This window comes from Passer montanus, unplaced genomic scaffold, assembly GCF_014805655.1.
Source record: "Passer montanus isolate IOZ18808 unplaced genomic scaffold, ASM1480565v1 scaffold146, whole genome shotgun sequence".
Classification (NCBI taxonomy): domain Eukaryota; kingdom Metazoa; phylum Chordata; class Aves; order Passeriformes; family Passeridae; genus Passer; species Passer montanus.
Window position 1 is genome coordinate 397,143 of NW_024361607.1, and position 15,745 is coordinate 412,887.

Sequence of the window (15,745 nt, forward strand, 5' to 3'; positions counted from 1 at the left end):
TTTGTCTGAAAAAAATTGTTGAATTGGACACTCAGGGCCCTAATCACTACTGGGAACTTAGCCCTTATGATTTATTTAAGGAGGAGTTCTAAATATACATATGTATTATGTTTATGTAAGATGTGCATGGATATCTATCAAGTAGAAAGGCAACTAGTCTCATCCTTAAAAGTAAATGAGGCTTTCATGTACCATGTAACTGTGGAGTTGTGTCGTTTTATAAAGAAAAACAGTTGATGAATTCCTTAATCTTAAGATCACAGAGAATTATAACCTTAAATATTACTGACTTGCTTAAAATGATTGCAGCCCCTTGTCAGAAATTGTTCCTAGAAATACTTCCTAACCCTCCATTTTGTGTTTCTAAGTAATATGCTGGATGAAAACCACTCCCTCTCTTTTCGTCAAGCTCCTTGTCTGCTTTTTTCATCCAGAAGAATGCAGGAGGACTTGTAGAGTCATAGTTTATCCCTTCTTGCCATACAGAAAGGAAAAAACATCCCTTGGCCAAATCATATCTGCTATTCCTGTATCACTATTATCAGTGAAAGGAATGGCAAAGTCAAATGACTAATCTCTTCAGCTATTAGCAGCTTCTGTATGTAAGTATCACTCTACAGTTCTTTTCTCCAACTGTTCTGAGATAATTTCAGATTACTTTAGGCTTTGGCTAATATGTCTTCCATTTTTGCTGAAATTAGAATGCAAAATATCATAGTCACTTTTTAAAGCACGCCTAAAAATTTTAGGAAAATCTTTCTTACAGGAGAACAGCCCTTGCCAGCACCCTCAGGAAGATCCAGGCTGTCAAAATGAAAATATTGGTGACTGCTTTTGTCAAAGAGCTCAAGCACAGATTGGTATTGCTTGTGGTCACTGCAGCTACATGAAAAAATATCACTGTACACACACTACACATGGAAACAGAAATTCATTCAAGCTCCAGATGGCATATTGATATAGATGCACGCAGTGCTACAGCCACGTTGCTGTCCATTACCTTCCCTACAGACCAGCAAACTCTATTTGGAACGTGTGGATCGATTCTGAGGTACAAACTGAGAAAGAACCTGGGGGTTAAGGGAGAGTCCACAGCTGCTGTGGCTCTTTTAGGAGGCTTTTCTCCCTCAGAAACCTTGGCCAAATGCATGTTTTGGCCTACAAATACGTACCTGCAGCAAAGGTCCAGCACTGAGTGCTCATCCGCACTTTGGAACACAATTCTTTGGCATGTGGGGTCTAGCCCTCCTTGCCTGTCTTTTGAGCAGCATCTTCCTCACTGCTCCTGGACACAGAGAATGCTAGGTAGGTCCAAGCAAGTGCTTGGAGGGTGCTTTTAGTGAGAGGATGCAAAGGCTGGATGATGCAGTCTGCATCGGCACTGAAGCACAGCCTGTGATGTTCGGCCAGGGGTCTGATTTCCTCCAGGACAAGTGTGGCTGGTAGGGAAGCATGGGGAGGGCTTTACTCACTGCTCTTGTTTATAGGGTGTCACCAAGGACCATCTGAGCTCTTCCAAATCTCCTACCAAGACTCAGACATTGGAAGGGTGGGTGTTTGCAACCCTAGAGTGACTACACATCCTGAAGGCTGCACTTGACACTTCCATCTGGAAGGGGTTTGCTTTGTTACCCACTCTGGCTTTTCCTGGTAAGGGGCAAGACTTACCCTAAAGCCATTCTCTGGTGCTGAGAGGGGTAGGTGGGCACGCTCTGCTCAGGCCACCCATGGCACAGGAGGGGACAGGGATGGATCTGTGACCACAGAGCGGATTGCCCTGCCACAGTGAGGCTGAGAGCACCATGGGCTGCAAGGGTGCAGGCATCCATGGGCAGGGCAGGATGAGGATGAAGACACGAGTTATTTTCTGTTCAGGCTGATTTCACGTTTCTTAGCTTCCAAGGGGCTCTGAGAATAGCAATTAAAGCACCGGGCTTAATTGTGGAGTATCCAATTTGGATATTAGCGTTATCTCTGCTCTCACTGCTTTCTTTTTGTTCGGATCCAATTCTGCTGCCTGCCTGCTGGCTGGGTGCCCGCTCCTTTCTTCTCATTATTACTATTTTATGGTTATTGTTAATACTTTTTTTTTTTTTAAGCATTCCTACTCTCGGTTGCCTCCAAACATGCGGGTCGCGGTCCGAGAGGGCGCCGGTCGCAGGGAGCCCCGGGCGGTCCCCGCGGGGCTGCGGCGGCTCTGCTCGGCTCGGCTCGGCTCGGCCCGGCCCCGGCTCGGCCGGAGGCACAGGTGCCACCCGGGCACGGGCTCCCCTTGTCCCCCGCCGGGGGCCGAGACCTGCTCCCTCCGGCAGTGGCAGGGGTTGGTCTCCCGTTGCCCGTGCTGTCCTTCCCCTCGTCCTCTCCCCCCGTTTCCCCCACTGCTCACTCGCACAGCTTTCCCTCCCCGCCCCTTGATATTTCCCCCTCCCCACCATTTTCCGCGGGTATATTTAATTATTATTAATTATTAAGCTGCTGTATTAATTCACCTTCCCATGCTTTCCCCACCTCCGGGAAGCATTCTCGGAGCTTTTATATTGCAGAGATTTTTTTTTTAATGTATTTTTAGAGTGATGCTCTGAGCGCTTCCACCTCCCCGCCCCTCATCTCCCACCCGGGCAGTACCAGAGAAGAGAATGAAGAAGTTGAGCATGTCTGAGGCGGATCAGCCTTGCAGGCAGAGAGGGGGGCAGTAGCTACTCAGAGCAGCCCGAGTGCTTGAAGCAGGATTTGCTGGTATGTATGTGGGTCTGGATTTTATGACAGCTCTAAGTGTGAATCTTTTACTGAGCGAGAAAGGAGGGGAAAATAAATAAATATCTGCGGCTTCATTAAATAAATGCCTGCATAGCTGTAAGCCCTGTCCGGCTGTGCTGGAGGAGGTGGTGGTGGGGACACTCCCAGCCATCCACCCACCCACCCCTAGGAAAAAAAAAAAAAAAAAAAAAAAAAAAAAAAAAAGCCGAAGCAAAGCCAGGAGAACCGAGGGTTCGAGGGCTGTGTTGCCGGGGCCGAGGAGGCGGGGGTGGCGTGGTGCAGCCCGGGCCGTGGCAGGTGCAGCAGCCCCGTGCCCGCACCCCGCGGCGGTGCGGGTGCGTGTGCGCCCAGCGCGCCCCGCGCTGCCCCTGGAGCCGAGCGCGGCGGGCAGCGGTGCCGGCAGCACTGCAGAGGGGTGGGCACGGCCCTCGCCAGCCCTCGGGGGCTGGGCCCGGGGGTGGGCGAAATGCTGTGCGTGCATGGGGAGGGGGCCGCGGGGGGGGGGAGCCGCTTTCTCTCCGCGATTCACATCGCGCCCGCTTTCTCGTCTCGTATGCATGCCTATCCCGGGAATGGTGTAGTCAGCCCGTATCTGAATTATTTATAGACTCGTGCCAGCTGTTTTTTTTTTTTTATTTTTTTTTTTAAATTCCTCTTTTGTGCATTATTGGGAAATGCGTTTTGCCTTCCTTTCTTCTCAATATATTAATGTCTTTGTTGGGGAGCGTTTTCTATCCCCTTCAGATCCCTCTAATACAAAATTGATGCTTATTTTTCCCTTCAGGAAGGGGACGCTTTGAGGATAATCATGCTTCACAGAAGAACGGCACCGACCTCCAGTTGCATTAAACACGACCTCCTCCACTAGGGCTCCAGGAAAAAAAAAAAAAAAAGAGAGAATAATTATAAGAATAATCATTAAAAAGGCGAAAGGAATGCTTACTCTGGAACCTGCATTTGACGATCCTCACCACTCGCGCTGAATATCCTCTGAAGTGATTCTCTCCAGCTTTTGAATTTGCACCGCTTCAAGACGCAAGATTGCCACAAAGAAACCTCTATTTTTTTTTACAGCCAAATAGGATTGTTTTTTAACTCATTCCCCTACGTTTAACCCCGACCCTTATTCTTCTTATGTGGATATGCAAGCAAGAAGAGGAGACTGGACATTCCCAACATGCTCTCTCCCTTGATCTGTCCGTCTAGAGGTTCTGCTTCTACAAACCAAGGTAGGGAAATTCCTGTTTCTGTGGTTTTGCTTGTAGCTCGTTTTGGTACGCGGGTTTGCCCAGGGAAGATCACTCACGGTAGAACAAAAGGTTTAGAGATGCTGCTTTTAGAAGCAGATAGAGGGAAAAAAAGCCCCCTAGCATTCACCAGACATGTTGATTCCCTCTTGGCTCATCAAATAGGACACGAAGAGAAGGCGAAAGGGTTTGACTTAGGTACCACGCTGTGAATTGGGGGAAAGTCCCTTGTGATTTTCTTTTTGGGGGGGGAGGAGGAACACGGCTTTGGAAAGGGGTGAAAACGAAAATAATTTTCATCCATCCACCCGCAGCGTGCCTCCTCCTTTTCACTGGTCCAGCGGCTCCTTGCCATGCTTTGATGTGAAAGCAGAGCTGGTCAGGAACAGCGGGACGTAGAAACCCGCTTGTTGCCGGGGAGGGTGGTGCATTACTGAAAACCCACGCCGGGCTCTCGATCGTGAGCGGCCTAACGCGGGGGCCGGGGCCGGGGCCCGGGGAGTGGCCGGGGCCGCCCCTGGCACCGCGGCAGGAGCCCGCCCAGCGCCGGGGCGAGTGCGCCTGCTTGCGTGGAGGTGGAGGGCTATTTTAAGTCCAAGCACGTCAAGCGACTTAGCCTGAACCTACGAGGCGCTGTATTCAGGCAACTTCACGTGTTTTAATTTATCCCCGTCCCCCTGGTGCTATCAGCGGGCATCGTGGCCCCTCTCCGCCTCGCCCCGTCCTTCCCCCTCGCCATCCACCGCGCCTTGCGCCCCGCGTCCCCGCACCGGCAGCCCCTTCCCCATCCCGAGGGATGCAAAATGGCTATCGTGCCGCTCGGCTGTAGATACGCGAGAGATGCCGGTGCACCCCGACCGTAACGCGACATGTGAGTCTTTCCGTAAGATGGTGGCAAGACAAAGGGAGCCGGGGGGTGCGGGAGCGCCGGGCACAAGGTGTTGAACGTCTCGGGGTTATTTTAAGCCTCAGCCCGTGCCCGCCGCGCCGCTTCGCCCGTCACGCGTGGGTCTGCGCGCCCCCACGCCGCGAGAGGCGGGGGCAGGGCGAGCTGCCGCACAGCCCCCGGGGCGGACCCCAGCACCGCGCCCGCACCGCCAGCCCCCCGCCCAGGCTCCCCGAGCCGCCTCTCCCTTCCACACCGGGAGCTTGGCGGTGGGTGGGGGGCGGCAGGAGGAGCGGGAGGCGCACCCCACAGCAGAGGGAGGAAGAAGGGGGGTCATCCTCCAGCCCTGCTGCGGGGTGGGGCAAGCCTCGAGGCACTCTCAGCCCTTGATGCATCCCGGGCATGCCGAGGCGGGGGCGCGCCTCCCCTACCACCTCCTTTGCCTGCATCCTTCCAGTGGCTCCTTGCCACATTTCTGGGGGGAGGTTTGTCGGCCTATTGTTAAAAATCAGAGCGGTTCCGCGTGAAGGGGTTGAGAGCCACCTTTCCTGACATATTCTGGCTGTGCTTCTATAAATATCTAAGGCTTCCCAGGGTATCCGCGCCTGGATCCTCCCTGCCTGAGCTCTCCCTCCCTCGCCGCAAGTGGGAGTAGAAAGTTTACCTGTGCGGAGAGGAGGGCGTGTGGGAGCCTTTCCCCCTTTTTCCGAAGGAATTTCTCAGGCCTCGCAGCTCCTGGATCTTCCCAGGACCCCAGCACCGAACTGGTGGGGGATTGTAGCCCCTTTCATCGGCCATCGCTTACCCCTGAGAGCCCCGAAAAGCACAAACCCCAGGGGCATGCACGGAGAGGGGAGGGTGGGCTCAGTCCCTGCCCCTCTGCCCCCTGCTCTGGGTTTTGCAGGCACATCGGACGGCAGAGGGGAAGGTTTTCCCGGCTGCCTGGCCAGGGTGGCAGCGGGCCCGGGCTGCCTGCTCCCCTCGAGCGGTGCCCAGCTCCGCCTGCCCGCTGCCTGCCCCTGCCGCCAGCCCTGCCCGCGGGGCGCCGGCCCCGGCGGGTGCCGCATCCCTGCCACAGCCCTTCCTGGCCAGGCCAGGCCAGGCTCCTGCAGAGGTGGAGCAGGGCAGGAGGGACTTGGGGAGGGGTCTTAAAGCTCTGATGCTCGGCCGCGGGAGCCAGGATCATCACCGGCCCACATCTTCACTCTTTACTGCCCAGTCTCTCTGGCTGCTGCCTTTACCTGTGACTTTTCCTCATGTTCTCCAGTGTGGGCAAAAGGAGATGTCCACTACCATTGCTTTCCCCACCATCAAGCACAGCTACCTCAGGCTTTGCAAAGCAGTGTATGGAGGCAGCTAATCCCTCCTGAGCTGCCCCTTGGGCAGGCAGGAAGGGCTGGGCATGCAGCACTGCCAGCTCATGGGGTGCTAGTGCTGTCCCACATGCCAAGGCCTTGGGGAGCAGAGCAGGGACACAGCACCCTGCCGTGTTGGGTGACCTGGTGTGCCCCAGCTGCAGCTCTGCAGAGAGCAGCAGTTTGTTCGTGGGTGCAGGGTGCTCTGCAAGAGGGGAGGTGTGGGTGTGGGCAATTTTCAGCTGCTCACCCACGCCGCCCCAAAAGCAGCAGCTCTTGTCGCCTCCGTGTATCTTGCTTTTCTTTGGTCCCTCACCACACCAGCTTGTCTCCCAGTCCTCGGTGGAGGTCTCAGAGGGGTGGGACATGACGGAACAGGTTAAGGACAGAGTCAGAAAACAGCCTGGGGATGGTGAGATTTGCTTCAACTTCCTCTTGGCTCAGTCATTGTTATACAGATAACAATGCAGATCTCAACAGAGAAAAGGAAGGAAGCATGGTGAAAGCCACAGCTCCTCTTCCCAGGGACCCTGGGCTCTGATCTGTTGTCACACCTGCTGCACCGGCCAGTTCAGCCTGTGTCAGCCCTGGTGCCTGTTGTGATCCCTGTGCCAGTGAGACCATTGCTGAGCAAAGGAAGGTGTCAGCAGTGGCACCCAGCCATCCTGTTTTGGGCAAGGGTCTCATGATAGCAAGATTGTTGGCTGAGTTCTACATTGCACCTGTACATGCCAGAACACCACACAAGAGATGACAGAGAGGTGGAAAATACAGAACAGGGGCAAAAATCCCAAGCTGCCATCCCCATCTAATAACTGATGCTTTGACTCGTATTATCCTCATTTTGGATTTCCAGCTGTCCCTGTATAAAAAGTCTATCAACCTGTGAACAAGCACCTGATCCCCAAGCCCGAACCTACAGGGAGAAAATGTGATGGAATTAATTTATATTTCATCTTGCTGGGGCTGTTTCTCGTGCTTGGCTTGGAAGAGGGCAGGTGCTCCTGGCACCGCTCGCTTCCGGTGCCAGAGCTCTGGAGCTGTGCTTGGATTCCCACACTGGACTCACATTGCCTGGGTTGGCACCAGCAATCGCTCTCTCTGCAGTACCATGTGGGAGGTCTGGATTTGATTCCTGGTGCTGTTTTTCATTCCCCCAAGCTGGCAGAGGGTGGGAGCACTGTACAGATAGCACTGCTTGTATCTGCATTGGGCTCCATTCCACATTCCCATCCTTAGGATGCACAAAAGCTGCCTATGAGATAGTCCAGACTGAGGTCTGCTCCCAAAAGGTTTAATCTTCTTGGCCTTTAGGGAGGCTGCAGCTCTACCCTGCCTGTACTCTACTCAGCAGTGTGGTTTGGTAAGCAGTGGTGAAAGCTATCTTGTGGCTGGAGAACACGCAGAGGGTTTTTTGAATTTTTTCAGTTTTCTTTTTGTAAGCTGCAATTAATCACCAAAAAATGGATTAGTTAATATGAAAGATGGACTAGATGATCTTTCTGAGCAAAATGGCTCAGGGTATTGTGATTGTCTAATCCACCATGGAATGCTCGTGGTATCCACTCTGCCTGACATCACGGCTCTAGGCCTGCCTGACTCTTCTGCAGTTCTGTGATTAGCTTTCTTTGATATTTATTTATACTTGAGAGAAAAGCACAAAGTGGTTGGGAGAAGCACAGCTGATCAGTTATCTGCTATTACCCTGATCTGTCCTCTGTCTATCCATCCACAAGAACTCTTTACACCAAAGTGAGTCAACTTATTAATTGTCGCTTTGCTGCAGTCAGACAGACTCGCTGCTGCCTTGGGTACCTCCCTGCGTAAAATGAAATGGCAGTTTGAAGATCACAGCACTGAAATATGTAGAAGAGGAATCAGAGGAAAATAAGATATTTGAAGCTAAGCATGGCCCACCTGCTACTACTGCCTTGTCCCTTCTTATGGGTTTTGTCTTTCTGCTTTCTGCTTACAAGGCAAAGAGCTTTGTAACGGGAACTAAAAAATCCATTTCTCCAACCATAAAGGGGGCTCCACCATCCCTCTGACCTACCTTTCTTTCTTTTCTGTTTGTCTAAAGACAGGAAAGAAGGTTCCTGGCAGGTATGGACTGGTGCTCGCTCTGGCAAAATTAGTGCTATGGTGCTAAGTGCCTGTGAATTAGGAGATTGATCTGACCAGGCTAAATATTAAAGCTACCTTTCATGCTGGGGGAAAAAAATATCCAAGCAAACCCATCCTTTATTGTTCATCAGCTCGTTGCTTCCTTAATCTGGCTCCCAGCTAGAATTGTACGTCGGAGTGTGAACTGGTGTGTGTAAAAGTTGACCAAGTGCAGGGTGGTGATCTGTGCAAACCAAGCAGCGTATCTCCATGTGCCTGAGGTCACTGCAGAGAAAAAAATCCCCTCTCTATGCACTCAGAAACAAATGTATGGCACAAGGCAATGTGCAAACTGTGCAAATTCAAATTCAATTCAAACCATGGCTAATTTGGACCTCTAGAGGCAAGGCTGCTTTTTATTCAGTGTTTTCTTGGAAACAGAAGAGAACACTGACTCTGGGCAGGAGAAGGGACAGACATCTCTTTATAAAATTTTTACATATATATTGAATATGCTTAATGTGAGAAGAATAAAACCACTTCTTTTTCCATACCCAGGGTCACCAAAAAAGTGAAGAGTGAAAGGGTATGTGTTCTGAGACCCACTGCCAGCTCATCTTCCCAATACAGCTGGTATTTTTAGACTGCAAAGTATGCTGGATGACTCTCTTCCCTTTCGAACACAAGCAATTGAAGACCATGTTTGATATCAATATATATAGTCTAGATATATCAATATAGATGCATTGATTAAACATCTGGGGAAGAAGAAATTTTGAATGAGAGTGGTTATGGGCACAAAGTGAAAGGGATACTAGCCTGAGATCTCTGCAACATTCACTCCCTATACGTCAAACCCCTTCCACATGGAAGGTTCCAAACTGAAAAGAGTCACTGAAAGTGGCTGAGGTAAAAGGTTAGGTTGTTATCTCTGAATACTGAAGATGTTTCTGTATTCCCAGAGCACATACAGTATTACTAACATTGGTGTGCAAGGCTGTGCTGAAACATTTATAGGAAAGAAACACTCTAAAGGGAAAAACGTGAATTTGATCTTCATGTTTGGTGGCTTATCTGTACTGATTGCTCCTCCACTAAAACAGGTGCAGGGCCACCGGGTTGTCTGGCCTGATTAATCCATGGGATATAATTATGTCACTCCTGCACACCCCTGGCATGTTGGGGTTGTAGGAGCTCACCTCCAATTAACTGTCCATGTGACAAACTTTTAAATTGCTTCTCAAGGTAGCAGTCAGCCTACTCTACTTTGTCTGTGTGTAGCTATTTAGTTATGGTAACAGTTCTTGCTTGCTGTACTTCCAGTCTGGATTTTCAAACATGGATCAAGGAATTAAGCAGTGTAGCTACCACCATCCTCCTCCAAACCCACTCCCTAGCCTGTGTGTGAGCTCTCATTTGTTCAAAAGAGTGAAATGATCTGTCTAGAACCTATTTACAGAGGTGGTTTAGCTCTGCTTAGGTGACTATGTTCTGTTTGAGGGCAGCACTTCTAAGAGAGGGAAGGGCTGGGGGGAGTGTGCAGGAGTGAACTAAGACAATGATCACCGAGCAGAGAAAACAAGACCTGTAAAGAAAGAATGAGAGAGACCTAGGGAAGCTCAGTCTGGAGAAAAGACAACTGTGGGTGGATCTTTAGCTGTCTGCAAATACATAAAAGACTGTTACAGAAAGAAGACAGGGGCCAATTATTCTCATTAGTCACAGAGGACAGATCAGGAAATAAATGACTTTAAGATGAAGCAGAGAGAATACAGATTAAACATCAAATTAAATGTTTACTGCACTAATGTTTTAGTGACAGTAGAAGACCTGATAAATTTGGCAGATTAGCTGTGACTGACAATATTTAAAGCTAGATGTAGGTGCTGAACTATCAGGATTTTGTATCTAATAAAGTCTGTCTCCAGTGAACCTCAGATCATGATATTTGTATGCCGAACCAAACAGCTTTGGAAGAAAGATAATGAGGTTGATTTGTCCTGTGTGCAGGAGGGAGAGGCTGTCCCATTGGAGGAACCTGATTTGGTTTGGCTCTGTGCAACAAATCTCATATGGCGTCTGTAGGAGTCAAAATGATGGTGTCAACTGGTGGTACAGCTTGTGTGTATCAGGAGCTCCCCAAAGATGCCTGCTTTACAAAACCTCTGGTAGGCTGTGACAGCTCATACTGTCCAGGGGACTGGCAAGAGCTGCAGTATAGAAATCGGGCAGAAGAGGCTTACAAACATGTCTTGTGTGAGCAATGCTTTAGCATTTGCAAGCACAGTTCTTGAATCCTGGGATGAGTTGGGCTCTGTAGATTGAGACCATGTCTCTTTCATTCAGAATCCTCACCTGTCTGTAGCCACTGCTTTCAAGGCTTTACACTATCACAGCATCTGAGTAGCTGCTGTGCCAAAACCTGATTCTGCAGGGGGAGGAGAGGCTGACCGTCACACACTGAACGGTGTGAAAATTCACACCCTGCTATTGCATGATGTCATTCTTTGTCTTGCAAGACGAAATACAGTTTAAAAACACCTTCTGTTTACTCCTCTTTGCTGCTTCCAGAAGATAAAGTGGGATATGGGCAGCCATGAGCATTGTGGTTTCTGAGGATCATTGCTCCACTAGCCAGCCTTCACAGTCACGTCTCTTTGTGCTCTGAGTTGGAGGAGCTTCCTGTGGCTGCTTGGGGTTTGGGTGAACAGCTCTGGGTGTTCTGTGGGTTTTGTGAGGGATCTTCCTACCTCGGGTCAGTAGAGATTCCCCTGCCAGAGGCTGAGATGGCTGAAAGGGCTGTTTTGAAACTGTGAGTTTGGCCGGCGTTGGGAACGTGCTGTGCAGCCTAAGGCCTATACCAGTGTAAATCCTCCTGTGCATCAGCAGGAATGGTGACTGTGGTGCAGCCCTGCTGGTGGATTACACTATTTTAAAAAAGAGTGACAAGCATGTAATCCTGATCTCTGGTGGTTTTTTTTGTGGGAATCAGGAATTTCCTATACAGGTGTCCAGGACACACTCAGACTCAAATGGAGGAAATGACACAATATGGTCTCTTATTATACTTGGATTTCACGTTTTTATTTAGCTTCTTCACCTAATCTCTTAGTTAAGGTTGCCATGCTCTTTTGGGAGATAATATATACAACTCTCTCACATGGATGTAGTTTCTTGCATGTATGATCTTTGAAGAATTTGGAGGATTTTTGAAAAGGAAACAAATGTAAAATTACTAAATTCACTACTTCAAAACAGACTAGGAGGTGAGATGGCTACTTGAAGCCAGGTGAGGCAAATAAAATTTGGTGTCACCAACCTGATGATAATTTACTAGTGCAAATGCCATGTCCTACATCACAGCTGATTGCCTAGTGAACAGAAAATTGGTTTCAGGTGATAGGCATAATAGCCTCATGGATAGCTTAAGAGTGCAGTGGTCCTGTGTTGTTACCTCTGGCTGTGGGCCATGAACAGGACACAGTGGGGCGTGAGTAGGTTAGAGATTGAAGTCTGTCATAACAAGAGACTGGCTTCCTTGTGTCACGTGAGACTTCTGCTACTCAGAGCTGGAAATGAGGTACTGGAGATACACAGCGGCTCTTTGGAACGCGAAAGGTGAAGGTCCTAAATCAATACCACCTGGAAATGAATTGCAGAAGAACTGCTAGGATCCTAAAGCCAAGGGCAATCCCAGCTCTTCACAGCAGTGGTTTTGAAGCCTGTGCAGTGAGAAGAATGGCTCTACTGCTGCATGGAAAGGTGTCAGGATGCTGTCACCTGCTCCAGGAGGAGGATGGAGGAAGGGTTGCTGCCGTAAATTTGCTGTTGGCTCTTTATGCCAGGTAAAGCAGGATGTTGTTTAATTGTACACAGCTGGATTTCTGGGGAATTTCTGTCACAAGGCTTTGCTTAGAAATGCATTTGAAGTGCATTGTGGCAGAGGAAATGCACTAGAACGCACTAACTCGCGGCTACTTGCACGTAGGCATACGCTTGTATGGAAAGCACATGGGAAGGATCTGCATATCCCTGCACCCCTCTCTCTCCTCCTCTATAATTCTCTATTATTGCTGGCTGCTGTAGTCAGTGGCCTAAGTATCTCAGGGGAGATTCCCTCCTGTCAGACGTGTGTTTCAGCAGAGGCAAGCTGAAACATCAGAGGCTGACAATCCCCAAGGGAGAGTCTAATGAAAGCGACAGAATGACATAATCTGTTCTATAGTCTCTCCTTTTCAGCTCTCCACGTTTTTGGTGCAACTTGAAATTACCCTCTAATTTATTACTGAAAAGGTGTCTATCATGTATAATTGAAATTATATAGATAGTGTCCTGAAGTGTTGGAAGTCAAAGTATAAAATAAGCGTGGATGTGGTCTGCAGTACTGTCTTTCTGGAAGGCAGCTTTTAAGACTGAGTCTGAAAGTAACAGTGGTAAATGCCATGAAAGTATAAATAGAATCTCAGAAAAGACATTGCAATAATTTCATTAAGTGATGGGCACCGGTATCCTAAACAGGAGGAGACAAAAATTAAGTAGTTTAGAAAAAGAGGATAGCTGTGGGATGGCTGCCTTGAAAGATACAGTGGCTCTTGCAGAAAGCACTTTGTATCCCTGGTTTGGAAGTTGTGAACTTTCAAACCAGGGATCCAGAGGGAGAGCCAAAGATCATGCATTAACCATTTTTAATTTGCACAGTTTCTATGTAGAGTAATGGGGCTCCAAGGCTCTCTGAACTTCAGGACTCAGAGAACTTTGCAGGGTCTGAGTGCCTGTACCTTGGTGCTCTCTGAAGCAGCAGCTGGATGTCACAGAGGGTATCATACATGAACAGCCCTTTCTGTGCAATGGCCTTTTCCTTACTGGAAGGCATATAACTTTCAGAAACCAGGAGATGCATAGATAGGGCTGTTTAATGACACGCCTTGCCTTAATAGTCTTGTATGGTTTTTCTTGTTAGGGTGTTTTTTGTTAGGACAGATTGATTCCTGACTTCAGCTTTTGACATTAGAGAAGATGATTAACATTTTTGACAGAAGATGTTTAGAAATGGGTTAACTGCCAAAGGAAAAAGAAAAAATTAATTTCAGAGGTTTTGCTAGTTGTGCACTGAGCTTAATTAGAGTGTTTGATGTGTTTTTATGAAAAAGCAGAGAAAAGAATAGCTAGCAGTCTGGTGGGCAGAATACTAACAGGGTTTTGTGTGACGCATCCTTATTCTGCATACTTCGAAGTGGGGACTTGTCCCTGAGGTTGTCCTAGCCAAGATGAGGGCTCAGACTACTGGGTCCTCTGCAGTAATGCTTTCTTAGTTGGAACTTTTCCATTTGGAACTGTTCTGCTTTATATAAATGCCTATTCATTGTGCTGGTGAGAGAGTGCTCTAACGACTGGGCTGTGGAGGTAGTTTGTTTCTTTGGCCCAATACAAAGTAATTACTTATAAAAAGAGAATTTATTTCAGCCTGAAAGAAATGGAGGCACAGGCACTGTAGCCCAGAGGCAGTGGAGTCCTCTGAGACGTGGGAGACATGGGAGCTAATTCTTCCTCCAAATTAGTCAGTGCAGGTTTGTTCTTGTTCTGCTTTGAATGCATTTGTTTTTTCCTGGTGACATGAAAACAAAATGTTTCATTTAGCATTGAGCTCCAGTGCTGATTCCAGGTGGGGGATAAAGTGACAGGAGGAGGTGAATTCCCAGGAAACAAAGACCTAGATCCTCAGGCAAGTGCTCTTAAACTAAGGATGAGGGATGAGAGCTATGGACCCTGTGACAGGAAACCAGAGTTACTGCTCCAATGAAAATTTTTATCGTTTCCTATAACGTGCGGGTATCTCTTTACAATTGTCTCCAGATCTTTAAAATCACTTGGGATTTTCATTCCTGCACCTCATATCCCTCAGTATATCCCCTCATAGTTTGTTATACATTTGCTTTGATAAGCTTGGTGAGATGTTTAATTTTTATATGGAAGGGGGAGTTTTTCCAGAAGTGAACACTGGCTGTGGGAGACTTGTTTCCAGAAGAACTCCAGGGAGTCAGTGGAGAAAGACCAGGTTCTTTGAAGGGCAGTGTAGAGCAGGATTCCCACGGATGTGCTCCAACTTGCCCTCTAGAAAAGCTAATCCCTATTGATTAAGGTCAAAGGTAGCCTACATAGATGAGCTTTCTAAAAGCTTTTGTTTATCTCTTTTGTTCTGCGTTGTTATGCATTTTAAGGATGTACTGGGTTGGGAGCTAGAAAAGACAAGAGGTGTATAAAATTATTACTCTTTCACCATCCAGTTTGGAAAACAGTCATGTTCCATGAGGAATCCAAAATCTCCTAATGCCTCTTTCTGTGTCTTGTGTCTTGTCCTGTGAGAGAAAACTGTGTACCTGACAGTCCATCTCTTTTTGAACGTGAGGGCCAGGAGATTCCTTAATCTGTGCCCAATGTAAATTGTTCTCAAATGTGATTTGAGTTTGCAAGTAACACCAATGTCCCCTTAGGTGCTCTGAGCCATGATTTATGGATTTCTCAGACCTTGCTTTCAAACCAGACAGTGGCAAGTTGGTGCATGAGGTCTGCTGACATGACCAGGTGTAGGGCTGGTCTGTGGCACCCCACAGAGACCTGGTTCTCTGGATGTTACAGGCTAAGGAGAGATGGGCCAAGGCTTGCTGCTTGTAACACCACTGTGTCCCAGGAGGGAGCTAGTTTAAGGATGACATTTTTATTATATGTCTTTGTGCATTTTTTCCTGCATGCGTTTAGAAGCATTGCCCACCTTCATCAAGGCACATCTTTCCTAAGAAAATACTGCCTGTGTGATGAAGCATAAGAATCAAACAAAACAGAAAATTAGAGAGAAGGTTTGCCCTGACAGTCTGTGTCCTTTTAAGTGCACAGAGTAATACAGAAATTTGTGCGTCCTCTGAAGTGACAGACTTCTGTAATAGTGCAGTTTGGCAACTGTGGCAGGACAAATTGCAATGTGTACCTGTGCAAGGGTGCAGCTGCAGCCCAGAGCCTGGCTGCACTGTCCCTTCAAAATGGGGAATCATGGCATTGGTTGTGGATTCAGTATCAGACTGGATTGACTTTGGATATCCGCTCTGTCGTACGAGACATAAGGGCTTCCAATATTTATTTGAATCAGCTTCATTTTGAAATATTTTTGTTTATAAACTTGTTCACTTTTGTCACAGGAGGGACATCATAAAGAGCTATTTAGGTACTGTCTAGGCTGCTCTTTCAGTGCCTGCAATGAATGCTGCATTCATGCTTCATGTTAATACAAAAGGTGCTATTTTTTGTCCTCATGTCTGATGATTTCCTTTTTTCTCAAATGTTAAATAACATGATTGTAAGGATCCAACAGATTCTTAAATACTTCCATGTAAGTTTTCAGGTAT

The 15,745-nt window shown here is 48.1% G+C and overlaps 1 protein-coding gene across 2 annotated transcripts in view; it reads left to right on the forward strand.

Moving 5' to 3' along the window:
* The first annotated feature begins 3,621 nt into the window (after positions 1-3,621).
* Positions 3,622-15,745, forward strand: part of GRIN2B (glutamate ionotropic receptor NMDA type subunit 2B) — a 213,732-nt gene continuing 201,608 nt past the window's right edge. The window contains exon 1 of one of the 2 annotated variants that reach the window (XM_039700945.1): positions 3,622-3,986. The gene's annotated coding sequence lies outside the window, so the exon portion shown is untranslated. Of the gene's footprint in view, positions 3,987-4,365; positions 4,876-15,745 lie in introns of those variants that run through there. The other variant, XM_039700946.1, reaches the window with a different exon arrangement.